This window comes from Nomascus leucogenys, chromosome 4 (genome assembly GCF_006542625.1).
Source record: "Nomascus leucogenys isolate Asia chromosome 4, Asia_NLE_v1, whole genome shotgun sequence".
Taxonomy (NCBI): domain Eukaryota; kingdom Metazoa; phylum Chordata; class Mammalia; order Primates; family Hylobatidae; genus Nomascus; species Nomascus leucogenys.
The window spans coordinates 18315681-18340741 of record NC_044384.1 but is presented as its reverse complement, the minus strand read 5'-3'; the positions used below and the strand labels follow the sequence as shown (position 1 = coordinate 18340741).

At 37.4% G+C, this 25061-nt stretch overlaps 1 protein-coding gene and 1 pseudogene across 2 annotated transcripts in view; one reads left to right on the top strand and one right to left on the bottom strand.

The window, feature by feature from the left end:
• The window catches only part of CDH20 (cadherin 20), a 216579-nt gene that overhangs the window by 59996 nt on the left and 131522 nt on the right, over positions 1-25061 (top strand). The gene's annotated exons all lie outside the window — the stretch shown is intronic.
• LOC100595394 lies at positions 8829-9566 on the bottom strand (annotated as a pseudogene).

Here is a 25061-nt window from a genome sequence, read left to right as displayed (position 1 = left end):
TGGTGCTTGGCAAAGTTTACAAACTTTTGTAACCCTCACTGTTCTCATCTATAAAATGAATGTAACAATAATATATAAAATTCATAGTGCAGTGCCTGGTACTTGATAAGCACTGAATAAACATTAGCTATTATTATGTAAGTTTTTAGGACTGAGTCATCATCATCTGCACCTTAATGACCATCTTCTTTATCGATGCCTTCCATACATGTGTGGATGACCCATCCCAACCCTGGATTGTTGGTTCTTTGATCTCCTTACCTCCAAAGACCTTCTCCTTCACATCGCCTGAACCACTGATGCCCCTGGTCACATTCCAGCCTTATCAACTCCAAAATCTGTATTACCTCCAACTTCTGAAATTTAAAAGATCCCATACTCCGATCACAGATGTTACTGTTTTGTCACATGTGCTTTGTAGTTTTTTGAAATAAATTTGTCTACTAGTAAAAATATATATATTTTCAAAGGCTCTCACTATAAAAATTATATGACCTTGGCCAGGCGCAGTGGCTTATGCCTGTAATCCCAGCACTTTGGGAGGCCAAGGCGGTCAGATCACGAGGTCAGGAGATCGCGACCATCCTGGCCAACATGGTGAAACCCTGTCTCTACTGAAAATACAAAAATTAGATGGGCGTGGTGGCACATGCCTGTAATCCCAGCTACTTTTTCGATAGTGTTAGAAACCATCTCCCTCTGAGACTGTGCACCAGCCTTGCAGTGAAGATTGTTACCCAATCTCTCTCCAGGCATAGTATCTCTCCTGTGCACTCACACACTGTGTGTGTGTGTGTGTGTGTGTGTGTGTGTGTGTGTGTGTGTGTGTGTGTTCATGCGCGCACACCATGTGGAGAGGTACATCTTGGTAAATTAGGAACAAGCACCATTGAGGGGATTCAATTCACTTTAACCTTAATAGCTATTTCTTAGAGAGACTACAGAAAAGTGCTCTCTCTCTAGTGGCTGCTGCTATTAATAGTATTGCCCTTTCCTCTCCTGAAAGAGTATTAGTTCATTCAGAAAAATCACCATACAAGTTAGAAGCCATAAAAATTATTTTCCAAACTCTTCCTTTCTAGGTATTCTTCTGGAAATCAATAATTTAATTTATTAAAAATTAACAATTTTTTAAAACCTCTGTGGGTACCTTCACCTGTTCATCCTTTAAGACCAGTTTTTAGCTGCTCAGAGGGCTTAAAACATTCTCTTGTACTTTTTCAAACTCAACCTCATCACAGCCCACTGATATTTCCAGAATCAACAGTGACTTCTAGGAATGCAGCTCCTTTCTGTTAGACATCTCTCCCACAGGGTTACACATGTTGCCTCCAGATGACTTGGCTTTCATCCTAGAGTTTGTAATCAACCCAGGCTGTGGATACATGCTGCAGGTGAATTTTTAGCAAACCTGGAAGATATCTCCACATGAAGCAGGTAGGAACTTCTGTCCATAAATGCACATGTGCAAGAGACCAACTTTATTTTTTCATTATTCCCTTTCCATTCTGAGCCTCTATCCTGCAGAGGTAGCAGGCAGTTAATCCCCAGCAAACAGCAACTCTGCTTTTCCTGGGGTTGACCTAACTTCCTGGGGCCAGGGGAAGCCTTCATAGTAGTAAGACATTGCTGAGGGCATTTGCAATTTGTCCACACAAAGTCTCCTCTGAGACATCTCTTATTGCTGTTTATCCCTTCAAGCCTGGTTGTTCTTGCCACTACGTATGTTCCCAGGGACCATGAACTATTTGGTTTCTATGCTGTACTGGGGCACCAGAGTCTCTGGGAAACTATCCAAGACCCCAGATATAACGTGCTGCCAGTTACTCTAGTGGGAAAGGGAGGTGTTGCTTCCATGGGCATCTAACCTAGGATATAAGAAACAGATTGCCCAACCTCAGTATCTTCTGGATTCTTGGGGGTTGACTACTTCCCTAAGACTTTCCCTGGAACCCACCTACATCTCTGCCCTCCTTACTCCTTCCATCTATTTCCCATCCTCACCCAACCTCCCCATACTGAAGGAATATTTTTATCTCATCCAGGAGAATAATTTTCTCTGCCTAGTAAGTACTATAAAGTGTTTATTAAAAGAAGTATGTAGCACTTGGTATAATGCCTTAATCGTAAGAGATGCATGAAATGTTTTTGTTGAATGTAGGAATTAATAAAAGCATGAATTAATGCTACAACTCCAAACAGATGTAGTCTTCCATCTGTGATTCACTTGCTCTGCTAGCTAAGTCAGAGTGCAACAAGATCAAGGCTATTTGTTTGAATCCTAACGAGGGCAGCAGAACTTATGGCTTTGTACCAACTGACTACATCCCTAGCCTGTGTAACCATCTAGCAGTTGCATCGTGCTGTTTACAGGCTGTAATGACTGAGAGTCTGAATGGGTCAATATTTGTCTATTACAACTAGTATATGAATCATACATAGTACATGTCTTATTTACTCTAGTTTTATAGTTTTATCTGCTTTGTAAATGATAGTTCTTGTTTCTAATCATCCTATAAAAACTATGTAATTTGCCAACAATTCCAGAACCTGAAAAGAGTAATAACAATTATGGTCTTGTTAATTTATATACATATATCTATATGTACATATTTACTCAAGTAGCTAGTTATGATTAGGAGATCATAATTAGAAGATTAAATGACGAGCCAAGTATTTAAGGGATAATCTATGGAAGTGTCTGAAAAACCTTTCTGCTGATCAGCATATTGACATTTTATTTTCAATGTGTAAAAACAACAACAAAAAAGGAAAATATAAGATATTTAAGAAGATACAAAAATGGTTCTTACAGATGAGTTATTATGAATTTAAGATGGTCTCCCCTATCTACAGAACACAGGCCTTCTTGTTTTATTCATTTGTGCGCTTTGAGACTCCTGAGTATATACTTTTCTGTTAGGTTTGCTTTTCCTCTGTCCACTCCAGGTCACTCTACAGGAATCAATGGCATTGTCAGCATGGCCCAGTCACAAAGAAGCATGGCCCAGTAAGAAAGAAGATTACACTAATATTAACAAATAGAAATGAGTTAGAAGGATGTATTTACTGTGGGAAGATCTGGCCTATATCAATATGTTCTGAGTGGTCAGCACAAGTCTGCCAGGGAGGACAGGGTGGTCCCCTTGACCCCATGATGAAGGGAAAATTACTATTTCCCTGGCCCAAACTTATCAGCTTTTGAGGATCACAGGGTTGTCATGGGTAAATGAGAGTCCCTTCATCTACCTGTTCATACAGTACATTTGAAGTTTAGTCAAGTGTGGAAAATATGAAACTTTTATCCATATGACTAATGGAATGAAGACATAAGTCAGACACATTTTGCAGTGACCAACCTCTCCGATCCTGACTGTGTAGTCATTCACTGCTAATACACATTGGGTTTTCATTGGGGTTCATATAACACCAGCAGTTGTCTGTACCCCACAGAGCAGGACATCTGAGAAGTTTAGTGAATGTTCCTCTCAGCAACATGTTCTATATTCCACCATTAATTCCATAAAGTACTCGAGTAGCCTAACTTCTAATTTAACCTCTTCTGTCTGCTTTCCTTGGGTCTCATGTTCCAATTTTAAAATCCATATAGCTAGAAGGCCACATATGGAAATGATATCTCCCTGTTACACTTGACTTTGTGTCAATATTATGATTCATTTTATACATTTCTTCTCCAGCCCGAAATCCCATCATGTTTTGTTCAGCTCACTGGATCAAAAATACATCACCATATCGGTTCCTCACTGGAAAACATACTACTGTCATTTTTTTCATGGAAATCAGTCTTTAATATTTGTTCACTGATCTTCACCTCCCCCACCAATGCCTCTCTCCACCCCTGCCTAAAATTACTCATCATTCCAATAAGTTAATATATTGGAATGAAAAAAATTTGGTTTCAGTCTCAGGGATCAATTTATGATCATCTTAAATCAGCCTCTTTTTAATTGATGAGTCTACTGCAAATTGCATACTTTGGTTTACTCTGTAAAAAATACAATTACACTAAGGCAAATCTGGTTATGACTCATGTATAATGAAATGAAAACAGTATCATCATTAAGCACCAAATAAAGCCATTGATTCCGTGTATTATTCTGTCAGTTTTAATTGAATTGCATTTCCCCCTTTCAGTTCTTAATTATGCAGTTCATGCTGAATCTTTATTTTTATGCACAGAATGGGATAATGTTCTCTTCCTCCTTACCTTAGTGTCTAAAAATATAAGCCTATTGAGAACAGAAAAGACTTTGTTGGTCTTAATTAAAGCAAAACACCTGCTTTTATCCTGGGAGCTGAATGTGTTGCTATACTGTGAGACTGTTACCAAGTGAGGGGACAATAGCGCTGCTTCCTGTTGCATGTCCACCTCCCTGACCTATAGTCGCAGCCTCTTTCCAAATTCTATCAGAAGAAGAAAACATCACACTATCTGGCAAAGGAGGTCCATGGGGCCTCTCTAGCCTGCTAATGAGCATTAACTCTTGTCTAGACTGTCAGGTCTAGACAGAGCAAGGCAAAGTAGATACTGCTTAACTTGGGGGCAGATATGATTAGTGAGATAACAGCCAATCTGAAAATTCGTTATTTTCTTCAGTTAACTTCCGAAAGACCTAAAGGCAAAAGCAGGACTCTCTTCTCTGATATATATCACATAACTGAGAATATGTGCGAGTGAAAATGAGCAAAGGGAGATGGAATGTCTATTGAACCTAGATTTAAAGGAAATCCTGCTACCACAGTGTAATTTCTGTAGTTGAAAAAGAGACAAAGGGAACACAACCTCTACCCTCCTCTCGTTCCATAATTGTGTTAGCTGCGTCGAAAGTGCTTTTGCCAGATTCAGGTAAATGCATCACCCTAATACCTGCACAATTTTATTTCTACGATTCAATTCACAGGAGGCAAATGTTCTTGTGTAAAGATATCAAGTGATAGTGTTAGGAAGTTACTCATCTTGGACCATATAATAAAGGCTATCTTGGGATTGAGAATCAAAGAATGAGCTCTGGTCAGTCTTTGGTGTCCCAATCGTATTCAATATAAACTGAAAGATTATTATCATTGGCTTGAAACCCCAAATGACAAGGGCCTGACTCATAATAAGTATTTAGTGGGAAAGAGGAAGTGGCTGCTATTTAGACTTAACCTTAGAGTTGAGGGATTGGCTTCCTCAGGCTGAGAACATTTGATCTAATGCGTTGAAGGGCTGGCCCTCCCTGGAATATCTCCTACCTCTGGCATATCAAACTATGCTCTCCGTGCAGCTGCATCTCCAGCATCCATGCTAATAGAGGACACTATCTTGGAATGAGAAGAGGCACTAATCATTCTCGTACTTATTTTACCCATGTTCAAACTCATCTGCCAATATTTCCTTGTGCAATGTGCTGTAAAGCATTCTAATAAGCTTATTCCAGTTCCATCTTTTTTTAAATTCCCAACCTATCCTTTGATAAAAGTGAGGAGAGAAAGGAAAATGCCCAAGAAATAAGAAAAGGGATTTAGGATAGGAAGAGGGAACTCACATTTATTGCGTTCTTTTATGTTACAGGCACTATTGGGTTCTATACATTAGTGACCCATTTTTGTTGTTGTTGCTGTTTTTATATCAATGATCAGGTGTAGGGGTGTGTGTGTGTGTGTGTGTGTTTACACACATATATTTATGTATAGGATAACAGGGAAACAAGATAAAGTGACTTAGATACTAGAAAACCAAGGGTTAAATGTAAATGCTAGGACACGACTCTACATATTTATGATATCCCGGACTTCAGATTCTACAGTAACAGGTAGCTAGTAAGTCTATAAATAATGTGGATTTTCCATGTTCATTGTTCCTAATGTTGCAGACTAATGCATATGCCACGGTAACATCTATTTCAAATCAATTTCCTACAAATGCCTTTCACAACTATTTTGTTTTTATTAATAAATTAAAACACAGCATACTTGAGCAATGTATTTTTGTTCTGTGCAAATTCACAGAGATCCAAAAAGATTACGAAGGAGATAAAATTTGCATTTACAAGAGATTCTCCTTCAGAAGGGTTTATGAAACTATTCTTTCACTATTCAAAATAGGAAACCATAAAACAAGGAGATTATAATAAATCCTTGGCAAAAATTCACATGAATGCTTCCTGCCAACATTTTAATTAAGGATAATAGGTTGGCTTATCAAATATAATTGAGGGAATATTGACCAAAGGTTGGTTTGTCTAAGGGGCAGGCAATGGAACATGAGGTTCTAGTCACATCCTCTCTCACATTTCCCCTTGACTCCCTTTGTAAAGAGACATTTTCCCTCACCTTGCCTTCTCAGACCTAGAAACAGATAAATTAGAAGGTGCAGCTGGATCTGACCCCCAGGTTCTGTGGAAGCGGAAAGCATTCTGGTGCTGATGGAACTTTTCAAAGTTAGACACTAAAGGGATCCCCATGCCTTTGGGGATCCAGTAGGATTCTCGTGCCAAAGGAAGGCTCATTCTTCACCCTGGCTGTAACTTGGGCCTCAGCAAATTCTCTGATAAGATTTACTGAAAAACTTCCAAATGTAGGACAACATAGATTTCCCCTGCCAGCACAAAGGAATAACTTTCCTGAGATTTAAAAACCATCATATATTCAAGGAAAAAAAAAGGAAATTGACTAGCAAAACTACCTCATGAAATACATCTCTTGATTCCTTAATGTCATCCTCTTTATGAACCACATTTTCTCATGGCCTAAACTACTCCCTGATTGTAAATTAAGCACCATATGAATAACTTGCCTGATGGTATTACAGTGATCTAAGGTTAATGTTTAACTATTAACAGAAAATAGGATTCCAGGTACTATAACCTGAGAAGAGTACCATTAGGGTGCCATTTAGAAAATTCTGTTTAAGTCTTACAATAAAGGAGCAACTTAACTGCTAGAGAAATTTGAGTCAATGAAAAAATTGATGTGAAACGAATCTATCCCCTGGGCTGGAGTATTTTATGTTTCAATATTGAAACTTGAACATTTTTTTTACACCAGAAAAGTTATTCTTAGTAGTTGGCAGAGTAAATCCATGTTATCGTGCATTCTGAAGCAGTTCAGCTGAATCTAATTAGAACATCTGCAGATTTATGCAGCTTTCTGTATATTAAAGTCCTAACCCTTGTGAAATAAATATTTCTCCTCAATCCTTTATTTTTACCCTTCTCAGGGTTAATCAGACTAATATGGTATAAATTTTAACAACCATTTTTATGATCCCAGGATGAATGGTGCAATACAAGTCTAAAATATCAAGATCTTATAAATACTGTCAGTATGTACTGGCTTTCAATGCCTTCCTCCTGGCCATCAATTTTGGCTTAGAGAAAGGGAAACAATTATGAACTCAGTCACTTGCTTCTTTTTATTAGTTTTTCAGAGATTTCCAAGGTGATCCATGCATTTCTGGGATGTTGAGGAGAACGTGTTTGGTCTTACTGTCTCTCAATAGAGAATTCATTGAATCATGTAGGCAATTAAGCAAAAAAGGTCAGTTTGGTTTTACCACTTAGACAAATTACTCAAACTCATGTAGAAAATGAGTGTTTTGCTAGAGTAATCTTTAAAATCCTTCTTGGGAAACAAAGCTACCATGTTTCTCGGGTAACAAAACACCTAGATGTAGCACTTCACATTAGGACTTTTGTCTTAACCAGCCTTCTATGTTAGATCAGGCTAAGTAATTTCTACTTCAGTCATATAATACCTCAAGGTGTTACCAATTAGTCTTAAAATTAGTTTTATCTCAGGCTGAGAAGCATTGTAGCAAAAAGAGGCCCAATCCTGGAGTCAGAAAGCCCTGCGGAAGCACCAGCTATATCACTGGTCAGAAGTGAACCACTGGGCAATAATCACACTACCCAGAAACTTAGATAATTCATGGGTAAGGAAATACCATTTGACCCAGCAATCCCATTACTGGGTATATATCCAAAGGAATATAAATCATTCTATTACGAAGATACATACACACGTATATTCACTGCAGCACTATTCACCATAGCACATTAATGACAGACTGGATAAAGAAAATGTACATATGCACCATGGAATACTATGCAGCCATAAAAAGGGATGAGATCATGTCCTTTGCAGGGACATGGATGGAGCTGGAAGTCATTATCCTCTGCAGACTAACGCGGGAACAGAAAACCAAACAACACATGTTCTCACTTATAAGTAGGAGCTGAAGAATGAGAACACATGGACACAGGGAGGGGAAGAACACACTGTCAGAGTGGTGGGGGGCAAGGAGAGCATCAGGATAAATAGCCAATGTATGCGAGGCTTAATACCTATGATGGGTTGATAGGTGCAGCAAACCACCATGGCACACCTTAACCTATGTAACAAAACTGCACATCCTGCACGTGTATCCTGGAACTTATAATACAATTCAATTTAAAAAATAAAGAAACTACTAACAGAAATTTCTATGATTCCAGAGTGAGGAGTAATACATCTAATCAGAGAATGTGCCAATATGGTTTATTACTTAAAAACAGATAGGTGTATTTTGTCTTTGAATCTTGAATTTCAATTATTTGCTTTGAGAATAAAGGCCACTAACCCACCAAAATATAAGGTCTGGTTAAGGAGGAAAACCCCTAGGGAAAGTTTTCAGCTGATTTCTTCAATATCATATTAAAGACTCCCACATATAGAAATCCAGAGTGGATCTGTAGGGAGCAATGAAATTCTACATCGTGATATGAGGCAAGATATTGAAAATGCTATATGAAATCTTGGTTCTGTCACCCAAGATACAATAATAATCCATGGGTAAAATAAGGATTTACCCAGCAATTTTAAATATTAAATAATGTGTACAACTAGTACATGCTCAATAAATGAGAACTGAGATACAGAGATGGGACCTTTAAAAATGAAGCATGAAAAAAGAGACCCTTTTCCTTGGCAGTTAAAAAAATGGAACATTTGTTTAATTTTAAAAAAAACTGTCAACTCTCTTTTTTTTTTTTTTTTAACAAGCTCTGGCAAATTTTATTAAAGGGAAATTTTGCATGGTTTATTTTTCACCAGTCTGTTCTAGCATGCTTCTAATGGTGTCAGAATCACCTGGATCAATGACAGCCACTGTGCATACTCTGTAGTATTTTCCTCATGCTGGGCCCAGTTCAATATTATTGCCACTGTAGTGATGGACACCAGTTTTGACCAACATTGCATAGTACTCTATTTCTGATTTCTTCAAAGTTGGACAGTTGTTAGAATGACCAATTTCACTTTGCCTTGTCTGATCATCTTCAGAGACTGCTCGTACCCCAGCACGTGCTTTTCACTTTTTATAACAAGTTAGAACCTAGAATTGATCAACTCCAGCGACTTTTTTGTCTTCTTTGCAGCCACCATCTTTCTGCCTTAGGTGCGGTATGGCCCGCAACCAAGAACTGCTGCTAAGATGGCCCGGGAGCAAGAAAAGCCATTGTCAACTCTTAAAAGACTGTTACAGGGTTGGGTTTGGTGGCTCATGCCTTTGATCCCAGCACTTTGCAAAGCCAAAGTGAAAGATGGCTTGAGGCCAGGAGTCTGAGACCAGCCTGGGCAATATACCAAGACCCCCATCTTTAAAAAATAAAAATAAAACCCTAAAAATTAGCTGTGGTAGGCCAAGCTACTCCAGGGGGCTGAGGCAGGAGGATTGCTTCAGCCCAGGAGTTTGAGACTGCAGTGAGTTATGATCACACCACTGCACTCCAGGCTGGGTGACAGAGCAAGACCCTATCTCTAAATAATTAAATAAAATAAATTTTAAAAAACTATTATAAACAAATTACATCAGGTTCTTCTAGTCAATCAGTGCTTTAAAGCAGTGGTTCTCAAAGTGTGGAGCCCGGATCAATGTCAGCAGTATCATTTGGGAACTTGTTAAAATGCAAATTCTTGGGTCCCAAGGCCTACAGAATCAGAAACTTTCAGGATGAGGCCCAGCAGCCTGTGTTAATAAGCCTTCCAGAGGACTGTGCTACACGCTTAAGGTTGAGAAACACTGCGTTAAGCCTTCCTTCAAATATCAGCATAACTTCAAGGCTTCCACTGTCTCAAGGGTCTTGCAGAAGGTCCCTTCTTTGTCTGTTAGGATGTGCAGATTCCTAGTAGATTTGCTGAACAATCTGAGTCTCCACTTCCTCCTTCTTGGCATTCATCTCCTGCTCTTTATTCAGGACTAATTGATGTTCACACTGGCCAATTAGTCAATGCTACAATTCAAATGGCCCCAGCTGTATCCAGAATTAACATGAAAGCTTTCCTAAAATATTTGAGTGGGTTTAAAAAAAAAATCACAGATTTTCCTTTTCAAAACAAGCATTTGGGCCCATTTTTGTTCAAGTATGAAGGTGAATTTTTCATGTATTATTTCCTCAATATAATTATTTTACGTGTTCGTTAAATGCAGAGACTGCTAAAAACTTGTTTGTTGAGACTTCCACAAGTTGATAAGGAATAGGATAAAATGTATATCTTCATTATTTAACTACCCTAACCTACTTATCAGTCTCATCTCACTCATTTGTTCATTCTACAAATATGCATCAAGCACCTATTATGTGCCAGGCACTGTTCTATGTATGAAGGCTTTGGCCATAAACAAGACAGATGGGGCGAGAATGGACAGATTGGAGGGGAGTCTCTTCCTGCTACAGCTTGCATTGTAGTGGAGGACAGAACACTATAAATAAATCAACAAATTAATAAGTACAATAATTACAGGTTGTATTAAATACTCTGCAAGATAGAAACAGGATAATGTGATAGAATCCCTGGAAGGGGTGGCTTCCTTAGACAGGGTGGTTGAGAAAGGTGTCTTTAGGGAGATTATATCTGAACTTAGTCCTGGAGATTGAAAGGAGCTACTTAAACGAAGAGGTGGAGGAAAGTGGAGGAATTCAGGCAGAGGATTATAGAGCAAGCAACAGTTTTGCACTTTATGAAACATGAAATAAAGCCATAGTAAGTCAGCGGGAAAGAGTGTTGTGGAAACATCATTAAAAACAAAATCTCCTCCCAACACAGAAAACCTCTCTACAGACTAGAAGAGAAAGTAATCTTATTATTGAAAAAGCATTGAATAAGAATATGATAACTATCACAGGTAATCCATTAAGAGATTCCAAAATTCAAAAGACATCTCATCCTCTTACCATGTGGTACATACTTGTCATCAAGATAAACAATAACTAGTCCTTAAGTAAGAGGACTTGGCAACACCATTTGTCACACATAGCTCTTCCTGAATTTACTTGGTAGTTGAGGTAACCATCTGTGTTAACTATTGGCTTTATTCAACAGAACGATAAACTTCTCTTTAAGATAAGAGATAGTTTTGCAACTTGGAGTGAGGCACCAGCCCTCCCACAGAAATGGAGAAATAGGGGCGCTATCTTCCTTGATTCCATTTGAAAAAGATGGCTCCCAGGGCCTTAAGAAAGACATTCCTGGGTCTAAAACTGGCCAGAAGCTTATTTCGCTTTCAAAAAGATTTACATATATTTCACAAAGACAGAGAAAGAAGTTAACAATTACAAGTTTTCTAAGTAAATGCTCTAAGAATAAGAGGGTGGGGTGGGGGAAGTCCTTCCTTCTATTTTCAACAACAAGAATTAAGCCTCTTAATTTTAAATTGTATTGGCCCTTACAAAAGGCATGAATTAAAGTAACAGGGACCAAATTATGCAGGATCTTAGAAGAGTCTGCCTTTTACCCTCAGAGAAATGGAAACCCACTGAAGGTCTATAACATGATCAAATTTCTATCTTTAACAAGGCATTTATTTAGCCCCAGATAGAATGTACTGAGAAGGACACAACGTCACTTTTGTGATAATTCTTGTTAAAAATGCATAACCCAATCCAGTCATAGAAAACAACAGATGAACCTAAATTGGGGAATATTCTATCAATGAACTGACCAGTACTTTTAACAAAGGTCAATGTTATAAAAGGAAAACTAAAGATCTGTCACAAATTGAAGGACACTAAAGAGATATGACAAGCAAATGTAATGTGGGTCACTGGATTGCATCCTGGACCAGAAACATTAGTGGAAAAACTGGTGAAAATTGAATAAGGCCTGTAGCTTAGTTAATGGTATTACATCAATGTTAATTTCCTGCTTTCCAAAATTGGTTATATATGAGACATTAAAATTAGGAGAAGCTGGATGAAGAATACATGAGAACTCTCTGCACTATTTTCGTAACTTTTTTATAAATTTAAAATCATTTCAAAATAAATTTAAAAGCGAAAGAGCTTTAAAAACATGTTAAAATACCATTTAGCATAGTGAGTTAATAAATTATTGAGGGGGAAAATAGAAGTGGGGAGGCCAGATAGGAGGCTAATGAAAAAAAATTGTAAGAAATAAGAGTTGGAAGATGGTGGCAGCAATTATGGAGAAAATTAAGAATCAAGATTCATTTTGGGTTCAGAACTGACAGTACTGGTGTATCTACTGAGTGTGAGAATTGAAGGACAAAGGTAGTTTCTAGAACTTTGCGTAAGTAACTGTTGGGATGTGCCATTTTTTCAAAGAGAAGGAACTAAGAGAGACATAAGGTTTTAGGCTGGATGATCTCTGGTTTCAACCTCTCCTCTACAATGTTATACCACAAATCCAGCTCTCTCTGAGAGAGCAGTGAGCATTGATCAATGTTATAATGAACGATACATGATTTTAACATTATTCTTCATAGAGGTGGCCACAGACACTTCAAATCCCATTTTAGACCTGTGTACAAGGTACAACCATTAAGTAAACTAGTCTAAGACTTGTTTCTTACCAGTTTAGTTTTTAGATTGATTTTTCTTTTCCTCCTCTCACCCCATTACTTTAGATGGCAAACTAGTCAGCAACAAGTTGTTAATCAGAACCCTGGCTAAACCATTTGGTCCTCTTAATTTAGCCAACTGTGGAAGCCAAAAAAAAAAAAAAAAAAAAAACCCACCACCTATTTTTTTACTCAAAAAGTCAAATTGCACTATGTGGACTTACAGATTGTCTAATTTTAACTAAACTAGCTTCACAAAATTGACAAGTATGGATGAAAGATAATACTAATACAAAAAAAAAATGACAGACCAGACCTTTTTAATTCTACCATCAGCTCCTCATCTGCCACACTACAACTTAAAAGTACGCACAAACTTAATCAGAAAAAGCAGTAGCATCTGACTCTATATTTTTAAAAGAATAAATAATTACAACTTACCCCTTCCAGGGAAGGATTACTTTTTACAGAAACTGAAAATGTCTTTACTTTTGAAAAGAAGTCTATGCTATGCCTCCAACCCATTCTGAGCATTTTTGAACTGGTTGCTTAGAAATGTTTTCATTAATACATGATTTTGCCACCATAAACCATGCAAGTCTTCCAGACAGTTCTCACTGTGAAGAAGGGAGGTCCCCACAGTGCTTCTGTGACCCCACCCCGCATCCTCATCTCCACTTTTCCAGAGATTTTAAGACCCTGACTTTTAAGGGTACAGGCACCTGTTTCTGTCTTTGCTGTCCTGAGCCTGGGACAGGCTCCTTCAGCGTGGTCCTGTGGCAGTCCTGGGGAAAGGATGGCACATCTCAGCAGACCCTTCGATGGGGATATTTGGACTCAGAAGTCACACCGCTTGGATTCACAAAGTGGCCCGGCCACTTGCCAGCTCTGTGACCTTAGGCAAGTTGTGTATCTCCTTGAGCCCCAGTTTTTCTTTAGAAAGTGGGGATGGACATAACGCCTCCACACAGTAGTGAGAGGATCTCATAAGCCAGAGAATATAAAGCTTTTAAGACAAAGCTTAATAAAGGTTGGCAACTGTTAAACGAAATTAAAATTGCGCCTGAGGATGCCCTTGTCCTGAGTCCTTAAGTACTGAACTGCAACATAACATAGTACATTAACTAAACCCTAATTTAGGGTTATTTGTTACTCAAGTAACTAATATTAATAGCTGGTCTCAGTCAATCACAGATCACAGTAGCTGAGCTCCAGCCAATCACAGTCAGCCAGCTGATTTGAATTAGGCAAAACACCAACCTGTTGCCTATGACAGTGACAGGGAAGTCACTGTCCCTGTGACTTCCATTTTCTGTCCATAGATGTCTGACCACATTGCAGCCGGGGAATTCTTTGAACCTTTTCTGGTTCTGAGAACCAGGTGCTAGAATCTTATGATTTTTAAATTGTAAATAAAAGTCAATTCAGATAATGAAAGTAAATTTGTTGTAATTTTGCCTTTTGACACTACTGTTGTCCTACTATGTTTCCTAGAGGCAGGGAGCTCCTTAGTTTTTGGTTTCAGAATTGTCCTGTCCTGGGTCAACCACTGTGTTCTCCTTAGTTCAAGCATGAGCCATTTCTAAAACACACAGGTCTCCTAACATGAGCACATTAAACTGAATAGAAAATATTAAAAAATAATAGCAAAACTTAATGACAGTATCAAGAAGAGCTCAGTATATATATATATATATGTATATATATCTCTCATATATATGTATATATCTCATATATATCTCATATATATGTGTATATATATCTCATATATGTATATATATCTCATATATATGAACTATTTAAAGCAATAGCTTGATTATAACACGGGCTATTTATATATATATATATATTTATATGTGAGATTTTATATATATATATTTATATTATATATATTATATATATACACACACACGCTATGGAACACTACTCAGCCATAAAAAGGAATGAGTTAATGGCATTTGCAGCAACCTGGATGGGATTGGAGACTATTATTCCACGGGAAGTAATTCAGGAATGGAAAACCAAGTATCATATGTGGGAACTAAGCTATGACAATGCAAAAGCATAAGAATGATACAATGGACTTTGGTTGGAGAGGGAAGTTGTGGGAAGGGGTAAGGGAAAAAAGACTACAAATTGGGGTCAGTGTGTACTGCTCGGGTGATGGGTGCACCAAAATCTCATGAATTACCACTAAAGAATTTACTCATGTAACCAAATACCACCTGTTCCCCAAAAACCTATGGAAATAAAACATTTTAAAAATAATTTTAAAAAGTGAAAGAATGAAGAAAACACATTTATGGCAAAAAAAAAAAGCACTATAAGTAAAATTAAAAGATACATGATGGATTGAAAGAACACACTGCTAGACATAGAAAACAAAGAGTTAAAAGTTTCCATAAATCAGTTAAAAAGATATAATTTAATAGAAAAATATACATAATTCAAAGAGAAAATTCACTGAAATGGAAATACAAATGGACATAAACATTGAAAAGATTACCACTTTTAAAAATTATTATGGCAATATAAATTAAGCAACATATTCTGCTTATAAGGTTGGCAGAATTTTGTTATGTTAAAGAAAGTGCAGAAAAATGGAAATTCACACTGCTGTTGACGGTGTAAATCGGTACAACCTTTTAACAACAATTTGGAAATATTTATCAAAATTAAAAAGCCACACATCTTGTAACTCTTCTAGGAAGCTATATTAAATACTCAACATGTACACAGATACATGTCCAAAAAAGATTATAACAGGTTTGTTTATAATAAATAGAAAAACAAACAAAAAGGAATAGTCCAACAACCTATCTGCTGGAGAAATATGGGTGGAGCAAAGACACAGTGATTCAGCTGAAAGGGGATGTGGAATCAAAAAAGATTTTAAATAGCAGTTAAAAGATAAAAATAGCCCAAGTGTTATAATCAAGCTATTGCTTTAAATAGTTCATCTATAATAAAATACAGCCATTTAAAATGATGCTTTTGGATATTTACTTAAATAGGAAAAGATTCATGGTATACCAGTTAGAATGAGGCTATGATATCATATGTTGGGTATGACCCATATTTGCAACATACATACTCCAAGGAAGGATACACACAAGTATGTGAACAATGGATATCTCTGGGTCGGGTAGGAAAGAGGTTACAAGGTAGTTTAATTTATACTTTATGTTTGTATTTTCCAATTTCTTCAATAGTCACAATTAACTTTTGTAATTAAGAAAGTGAAAGCTTAACAACAACAAAAAATGAAGTCAGGAGAGGGAGACGAATCCCTGAACTACAGCAGAGTACTTATTTTATCTTTCTCTGCAAACCCCAACTACCTAAAATGAAATGCTTTATGTTTATTTTACACACGCAAATACAAAATGTTTTAATTTCATCTTCAAAGCATCCACTGTACCATCCACATCCGCATCTGTTAATCTCTTATTTTGGGGTTTCGGAAATTGTATGGTGAGATTTATGAAATCCACATTCTGCTGTCAGTCTTCACACTAGGGGTTTTAGAAAATAGCATGAATGAAATGTGCTAACCCTAGCCTTGGAATGCAATCATTCTAGAAAGTATATTTATTTTTTATGTTTTTTTTAACCAAAGAATCAATAGATGTTTCAGCTGCTATATAGAAAAATACTTGCTTTCAATATGAAAGCTCAGCAGCAATGGGAAGAAAATATAATGCACTGCAAGAAAAGTTTAAAGTTATAAACTTGTGTGGCCATGCATAAAAACTCCTAAAATCTGTGACCATCCAAGTGTTTCTTTCTGAATGGGTCTTTTATTCCAGTGAGTTGGCACAGTGAAAGATGCACTGCATTGTTCAGACATCACACCAGGGTGAAAACACATAGTTCTGTTGACATCAATACAATGAACTACAATATATTTTTTATATCCTCTGTAGGTGTTCTGAAAGGAACCTATTGGTGGAAATGTTTTAAAAAATTGCAGGAAAATCCCTGCAATGAATGGAGTACTAAAGCATTTCAATTTCCTAGGAAAAACTGGAGTCTACTTAAAAATGTGACGGTAACATGAAGCATACAAATTGAGAAAAATTTTCAAAGGGAACATACAAAACACTCTTCCTGTGTCACAGTTTATTATGCAAATTCCATACATCTTAGTATAATGTAGTATGCATAAGAAAATTAGTTTGTCAGGAAACCTGTTCATAATACACCTCAGTAGGTCAAGAGAAACGTAATTTTGATGTAGACATAATTTTATTTCTCACTCTGCTCTGTTGTTTTCATGCTTTCTGGTCTTAATCAAAATTGTCTTTTATTTGAATTCTTATGAATGAGTCTTCTTGTAGACTGCATGGTCCCTCCATCGTATTTTAGAAACTAAAAAATAATTACCAAGTGTCGATGTGGTTGGTACTATAGATAGCAAGAGATGAAATAAAACCAGTGGGAAGCCAGACAAGTAAGGAACAGATGCAAAGTGTGGACTCTAAGGGGTCTTGGATACTGAATATTCAATTATAAGATCTCAGAGTCTTGTTACATGCAGCTTGATTCAGAAACAAGAGAAGCACAAGGGAAGCTACTCAGCAAAACTAATTCATCTCAGCCATGTGAATGTATTTGTCGCCTATGACCCTCACATTGTGCAAGACGGTAGCTCCAAAAGAACTAAAGGAATTAGGGCACTTAATCATTTTCTAGTTTAATTAGATTTTTTATAGATATTCATTGAAAACAGTATAATATAGTGTGCTCAAATTAATATAGCCTGCATTGTATACAAGTGTCAAAATGCGTGATTTGGGATTCTCTATGCAAGCATTTGCTTTCTTACATGAGCCTATCTGTATAGTATAATACCCATATAGTATAGCAATTCTGTCTAAAAATGTGGAGAACACCTAAAATAAAGGCATGAATGGGACGAATCTTCAATGAAAGCATTTTATAGAAACCAATTTGTTTTAATTTGATTAATGTACATGACTGTCAGAGGAGGTGAGAATTTTTTGTTTATTAAAATAATTATTAAGAATTTTAAATATAATTGGATAGAATATAAATAATATAAAATTTACTATTTTAACTATTTTCAAGTGTACAATTTTGTGGCATTAAGTACATTTTTATTGTTGGGCAAACATCACCACCAGCCATCTCCAGAACTTTATATTTCCAAACTGAAACTCCATATCCGTTAAACAATAACTCCCTACCGTAAGAAATTCTAAATGCAGGAAAAATATCAACATGTATACAATGACATCATTTGCAAGTCAAAGTTAAAATAATGAGAAAAGGTTTTGATGTGGTATGTTTCCCCAACTATATATGTAACCTCTTTTGTGACCTTTTGCTATATTCTAGCATTTTTATTCACTACTACTATCATTAACTATATATTTATCATCTACTTAGCTCCCTATTTTCAATTAACCCCCAACATACCAGAAAAAATCATCGTCATTTATCATCTGAGTCCAATAGGTCCTTTTTAAAATATATATTTTAAGTCATTTTACAAATAATTTATGGAACAATAAAGAGATAATGAAAAACTTATTTAAAATTTCATAAGAAGTTAAACACAGCAAACCTCACTGGGTCAAGTAAATGCTGGAGCACAGGCATTGTAAAGGATGAAATAGCACTGTCACACACTTTTGTATGAGTCCCATCACAAAATATTGGTGGACTGGATTGAATCCTTCCTGATTGAATGACAAACTGAATGAAAATACCATATTTTCTTTTGTGCCCCTAGAAATGTATTGTTCACTCATCTTTTCTTGAGTTGGAGAAAATTCATGCAGAATATCACCCTCTGAAAACTCATAATCTCAAATTTTGCATGTATGATTAATTTCAACATCATCACTCAAAAGTAGAATGCTGCTCTCCACCTCTTTGCATGTATGTGTTGATTCATCTTAAATTTTTGAACCAGATTTATCTCTTTCCTTTATCATTTTGGGCAGAAAATATAAACTTTGAAATTCTTCACTGTTTTTAATGGAAGCTAAAAGTAGACCACAAAGATGGTGTCTTCCATCTCCTCTTTATACTATTCTTAAAAGATGATATAATACTTTGGGCAATGTAATTAGAAATCTGAAGAATTACTAATATATTATTCTTCAGCCTCAAATTTAGAGAATCCCATGATTCTTATGTCTTATTATTTTAGTCTGCTTAGCCTAATTGTTAATAATTGATGAGTAATGATGAAATAATTCCTAAGATGATGTACTAGCACAATGTTCCAAGAGATAAAAAAAATAATATTAAGATCACTATAAGAACTCATTATGTATCTTGGATTTTCAAAAGAGTTTAACTGGCCTATATAGTAACTGCAAGATTTAATTGTTTTCTGTTTATAGTAAATTTTCTCTTTGTTCTTTGGAAGGCTTTGAATAAATAACAAACTATCAGTCCTTACAAACAGTTAAAACCATTTTTAAAAATTTCAAATGCAAATCAGATCCAATGGGCCTTAATGGCATACCAATGACATAGATTTATTTTAGAACTAAATTTTTTATCACTAACATGGGAAAACCAATAACATTTGCCATTTTGGTTAGGATTGTGTCCCTTTATATACTCCACCTAAAGTGACAATGGCTTTAACAGATATATTTCTCACAGAAAAGTAGTCCAGAGAGAGACAGTCCAACCTTAGAAATGGCAGCATCATGGCCATTAGGGACAAGTATCCTTCTACTTTCCTGCTCTGTCATTCTCAGGATTGCCTCATTATCCAATTTAGCTGTTGTTGCTCCAGCCATCTCATCTATATGACAAGCAAGAAGGAAAAATGGGCCTAGGGAAGAAAGTGTGCATGTGCTAGATTAGTCAGCGTCCTGTGAGCATTTTTACCAGGTGTCACCAGTGGCATTTCTGCTTATCTCACTGGCTGGGACAAAGACACATGACCACACCTAGGTGTAAGGAAGGCTAGGCCTTATAGCCTTTTAGCTGGTACACTGCCACTACCAATAATGGGATTCCTTAGGAAAGAAGAAGCAAATAATGGATATTGGGTGGCAAACAATAGTTTATGCCACAACTACCAAAAACAGAAGATGACTGCAAACACATACAAGTAAAACAAACTATTATTAAACTATAGATATATACTGTTAATAACTAAAGTTCAAAGTCCAAAATCTTCTCATATTAGGTTTAAAAGGGAAAATATAAAGTACCAGAAAAATATTAAAAATCTTCTCTTTGACTCCAATCAAAAGCACTGAAAGAGAAAATAACTATTTTCCTTTAGTGATCTGATAATTTAGTGATTTAGTATTATTTAATGTCATATTTGTGTAACATGTAAAAATCACTTTTTAAATGACCAGTGGTATGCAGCTCGCATTTGGGGAAAGTCTGGCTTTCACAAAGAAATCATGAAAGGAGATAAGATTATAGAGGTAAAATGAGGATAAAGAGTGATAAAAGACTTTGGTGCTAAATCAAAAAATTCTAAATTAGAATTTTGGAATTTATACTTGTAAGGGTATTTAGACATTATCCAACCATAGAATCATAATCTCACTGTTTATTGCAGCACTGTTCACAATAGCCAAGATAAGGAATCGAACTAAGTGTCCATCAATGAATGAATGGATAATGAAATTACGTACATATATACAACAGAATAGTATTCAGCCATAAAAAAGAGTGAAATCTTGTAATTTGCAACAACATGGATGGAACTGGAGGACACTGTGTTAAATGAAATAAGCCAGGCACAAAAAGAAAAATACTGTATGTTCTTACTCAGATGTGGGAGCTAAAAAAAAAAAAAAAAAAAATTGAATTCATGGAGATAGGGAGTAGAATAATGGTTACCAGAGGCAGGGAAGGGTAGTGTGGAGGGGGGCAGATAGAAACAGATTGGCTAATGGGTACAAAATAGTTAGATAGAAGGAGTAAGATCTACTGTTTGGTAGCAAAATGTTGTGACTATAGTCAACAATAATTTTATTGTATTTTTCAAAATAACTAAGAGTAGAATTGCAATGTTCCTAACACAAATAAATGATAAATACTTGAGGTGATGGGTACCTCAGTTACACACATATGCAGTCACACAGCATATGCTTGCAACAAAATGAGAGGTGACAGCGTGCTGGCAGTCCTCACAGCCCTTGCTCGCTGTGGGCGCCTCCTCTGCCTGGGCTCCCACTTTGGCGGCACTTGAGGAGCCCTTCAGCCCGCCGCTGAACTGTGGGAGCCCCTTCCTGGGCTGGCCGAGGCCAGAGCTGGCTCCCTCAGCTTGAGAGGAGGTGTGGGGGGAGAGGTACGGGCGGAAACCCGGGCTGCACGTGGCACTTGCGGGCCAGCACGAGTTCCAGGTGGGTGTGGGCTCCGCGGTCCCACACTCAGAGTGGCCGACCAGCGCTGCCTGCCTGGGTAATGAGGGGCTTAGCACCTGGGCCAGCGGCTGTGGAGGGTGTGCTGGGTCCCCCAGCAGTGCCAGCCCACCGGCGCTGTGCTCGATTTCTCGCCAGGCCTTAGATGCCTTCCCACGGGGCAGGGCTCGGGACCTGTAGCCCGCCATGCCTGAGCCTCCCCCCGCCCGCCTCTGTGGGCTCCTGTGCAGCCCCAGCCTCCCCGATGAGCACCGCTCCCTGCTTCACGGCGCCCAGTCCCATTGACCACCCAAGGGCTGAGGAGTGTGGGCACAGGGCGCGGGACTGGCAGGCAGCTCCACCTGCAGCCCTGGTGCGGGATCCACTGGGTGAAGCCAGCTGGGCTCCTGAGTCTGGTGGGGAGGTGGAGAACCTTTATGTCTAGGTCAGCGATTGTAAATACACCAATCAGCACCCTGTGTCTAGCTCAGGGTTTGTGAATGCACCAATGGACACTCTGTATCTAGCTACTCTGGTGGGGACTTGGAAAACCTTTGTGTCCACATTCTGTATCTAGCTAATCTAGTGGGCACATGGAGAACCTTTGTGTCTAGCTCAGGGATTGTAAAGGTACCAATCAGCACCCTGTCAAAACAGACCACTGGGCTCTACCAATCAGCAGGATGTGGGTGGGGCCAGATAAGAGAATGAAAGCAGGCTGCCCCATTTTGGAAGCTTTGTTCTTTCGCTCTTTGCAATAAATTTTGCTACTGCTCACTCTTTGGGTCCACACTGCTTTTATGAGCTGTAACACTCACCGCGAAGGTCTGCAGCTTCACTCCTGAAGCCAGCGAGACCACGAGCCCACCAGGAGGAATGAACAACTCCAGACGCGCCACCTTAAGAGCTGTAACACTCACCCCGAAGGTCTGCAGCTTCACTCCTGAGCCAGCGAGACCACGAACCCACCAGAAGGAAGAAACTCCGAACACATCCGAACATCAGAAGGAACAAACTCCGGACACACCACCTTTAAGAACTGCAACATTCACTGCGAGGGTCCGTGGCTTCATTCTTGAAGTCAGTGAGACCAAGAACCCACCAATTCCGGACACAAATATATCACATGTACCTCATGAATATGTATAACTGTTATGTATCCATAATAACTAAAAATTAAAAATCTAAAACAGTTGTCCTGATTTTCTTAAAAATACGTCAAGTTGACTTGAAATAATCATAATAAAAATGACAAAAATTAAGACAATAAAGAATATCATAAGTTAAAAAGCAACAACAAAAAGTACATAATCTTATAAAGTTGAAATTTATTTTAGAAGTAATCTTGCCCATTGAATAGAACAATTCTTTTTAAAACATCTTTGGAACCTAATTATTTAAGCTGTTTCAACCTTTTCAATGAGAATAAAATCAATAATAGGCAACCAATTCCATTTTAAAACATTGCTAATCCTAAAAAAAACCTGGCCGGGTGTGGTGGCTCACACCTGTAATCCCAGCACTTTGGGAGGCCGATGTGGGTGGATCACGAGGTCAGGAGATCGAGACCATCCTGGCTAACATGGTGAAACCCTGTCTCTACAAAAAAATACAAAAAATTAGCCGGGCAAGGTGGCGAGCGCCTGCAGTCCCAGCTACTTGGAAGGCTGAGGCAGGAGAATGGCATGAACCCAGGAGGCGGAGTTTGCAGTGAGCCAAGATCGTGCCACTGCACTCCAGCCTGGGCGACAGAGCAAGACTCTGTCTCAAAAAAAAAAAAAAAAAAAAAAATGCTTCCTTATATGCATGTAAATAAATTTTTTCTAATACAATTTACCATTTCTCCTCTGGACCAATAATAAAGCAATTTAACAAGTTTTCCAGGTATAAAGGCTATATAAATTATATTCATTCCGTTTTATTTATTTATAACTTCCACTTATTGGTTCTTATAGAGACCTGAATACATTTTTATGCAAAAAATACAATTTATACAAATAAGGAGCCCTTTGACTCACCCTTAGTCCGAGTGAGCCATTATTGTCAGCTTGTTATGAATTATTCCAGATATTTATCTCTTTATGCACATAGGGAAATATTTTGTTGTATGGATTTTTTCCATAAACCATAATACATATATATTATATGCAATATGCTTTTATTTGAATTTGATAAATCTTGATGATCTCTATACATCAGAACCCATATATCTTCTTTCATTTTAACTGCTGCATGGTATTCCATAGCTATGCCATGTATATAACATAATTATGATACACCCTTAGGGTATCTTCTTTTTAAGACAGGATCTTGCTCTGTCACCCAGATTGGAGTACAGTGGTGCAATCATAGCTCACTGTACTCTGAAACACCTGAGCTCAAGTGATCCTCCTGCCTCAGCCTCTCGAGAACCTGAGACTACAGGTGTGCACTCCCACGGCCTGGCTAATTATTAAATTTTTTTGTAGAGACAGGGTCTTGCTGTATTGCCTAGGCTGGTCTTAAACTCTTGGCCTCAAGCAATCCTACTGCCTTGGCGTCTCAAAGTGCTAGGATTACAGGTGGATATTTTCAGTTTAGGGCAATTAATAAAATTGCTAAACATCCTTGTAAATGTTTTTGTGTATGTATCTTTGTGTATATTCATTTGTGTACAAAAGTTTTCAAAATTACATATCAACAAATGTGCATTTTAAAGTATTGATCATACCAAATTACTCTGCAATACAACCATGCAATTTTATACCCACTAGCAGATTATGGGAATCTCAGTTTCCTCACATTCTCACCAATACTTTATATGTCAATATTTGTATCTTTTCCCAATCTGAAACAAGTACGTTTTTGAAGTCATATGCAATATTTCTGTAAAATCTTTTCTTCTTCAATACTCTCTGCTTCCTTTAATCCTATCTTTATAGGTCATGATTTTCAGACCTTTCACTATCCCAGCTTGCCTCGTAGAGATACTTCAATTTATCAATGTCTCTCTTACAATGTATTTCCAATAACTGATTATAATGGTAGAAGTGTACTTTGACCTGGCCTGTGTACAAAATAGAACTATTACCTACCTTGTTCTGAGTAGTAGATCTTAATATTTTGTGAGTCACTGTTCTCACTGAGAATCTAACAAAAGAAATGAGCTTTTCTGCCCCCGCTCCCCCCACCAAAATACACAGGCATGCAATATGTACACAAGGTCAAAGATTTTGTGAAGCACAGACCCAACATTAATCAGTTATTAATGCAGCCCCATATCACATTTATATTTTGGTAGTGACCTCACAATATTATTGATTCGTATTGAGTTTGCAATCAATTACATCTCAAGTCTTGTTTACATTAACTACTGAAACATTACATCTTTCTCAGCCTATATTTTTTATACTTTTTAAAGCTGGCTACTGAGCGTTTGCATTATTCCTTTTAATTTTGCCTGTTCCATCAGCCCATTGAGCTGTTTGTTAACTGTAAGTCTGCTGCTAACCTAATTTATGAATGTCTTCATTCATGTCAATGAAAATGATTTAAGTAGGAGCACAATAATATGTCATTCAGCCTGTCTTCACAGGCTTTTTTTTTTTTTTCACAACAAATATTTTTTGAGTGACCTCTGTGGCCAGGCTCTGGAGTAACTATACTGTGACCTAACACACTTTTCTTCCCTGCAAAGAAATCATATGCAAATTGTTCAATATACTTGCTGAAATTCAGCTCTACTTTATGCGTGGTACCCACAGTCTACCAAATTTGTAACCTAAACATTAGAATAGGAATTGATACTAGTTTTCATTTCCTGATTGGTTTATTCTTTCAAAAAATTTATTGAGTGGTTTCCAGGGGAGAGGTGCTGTGCCTGGGGC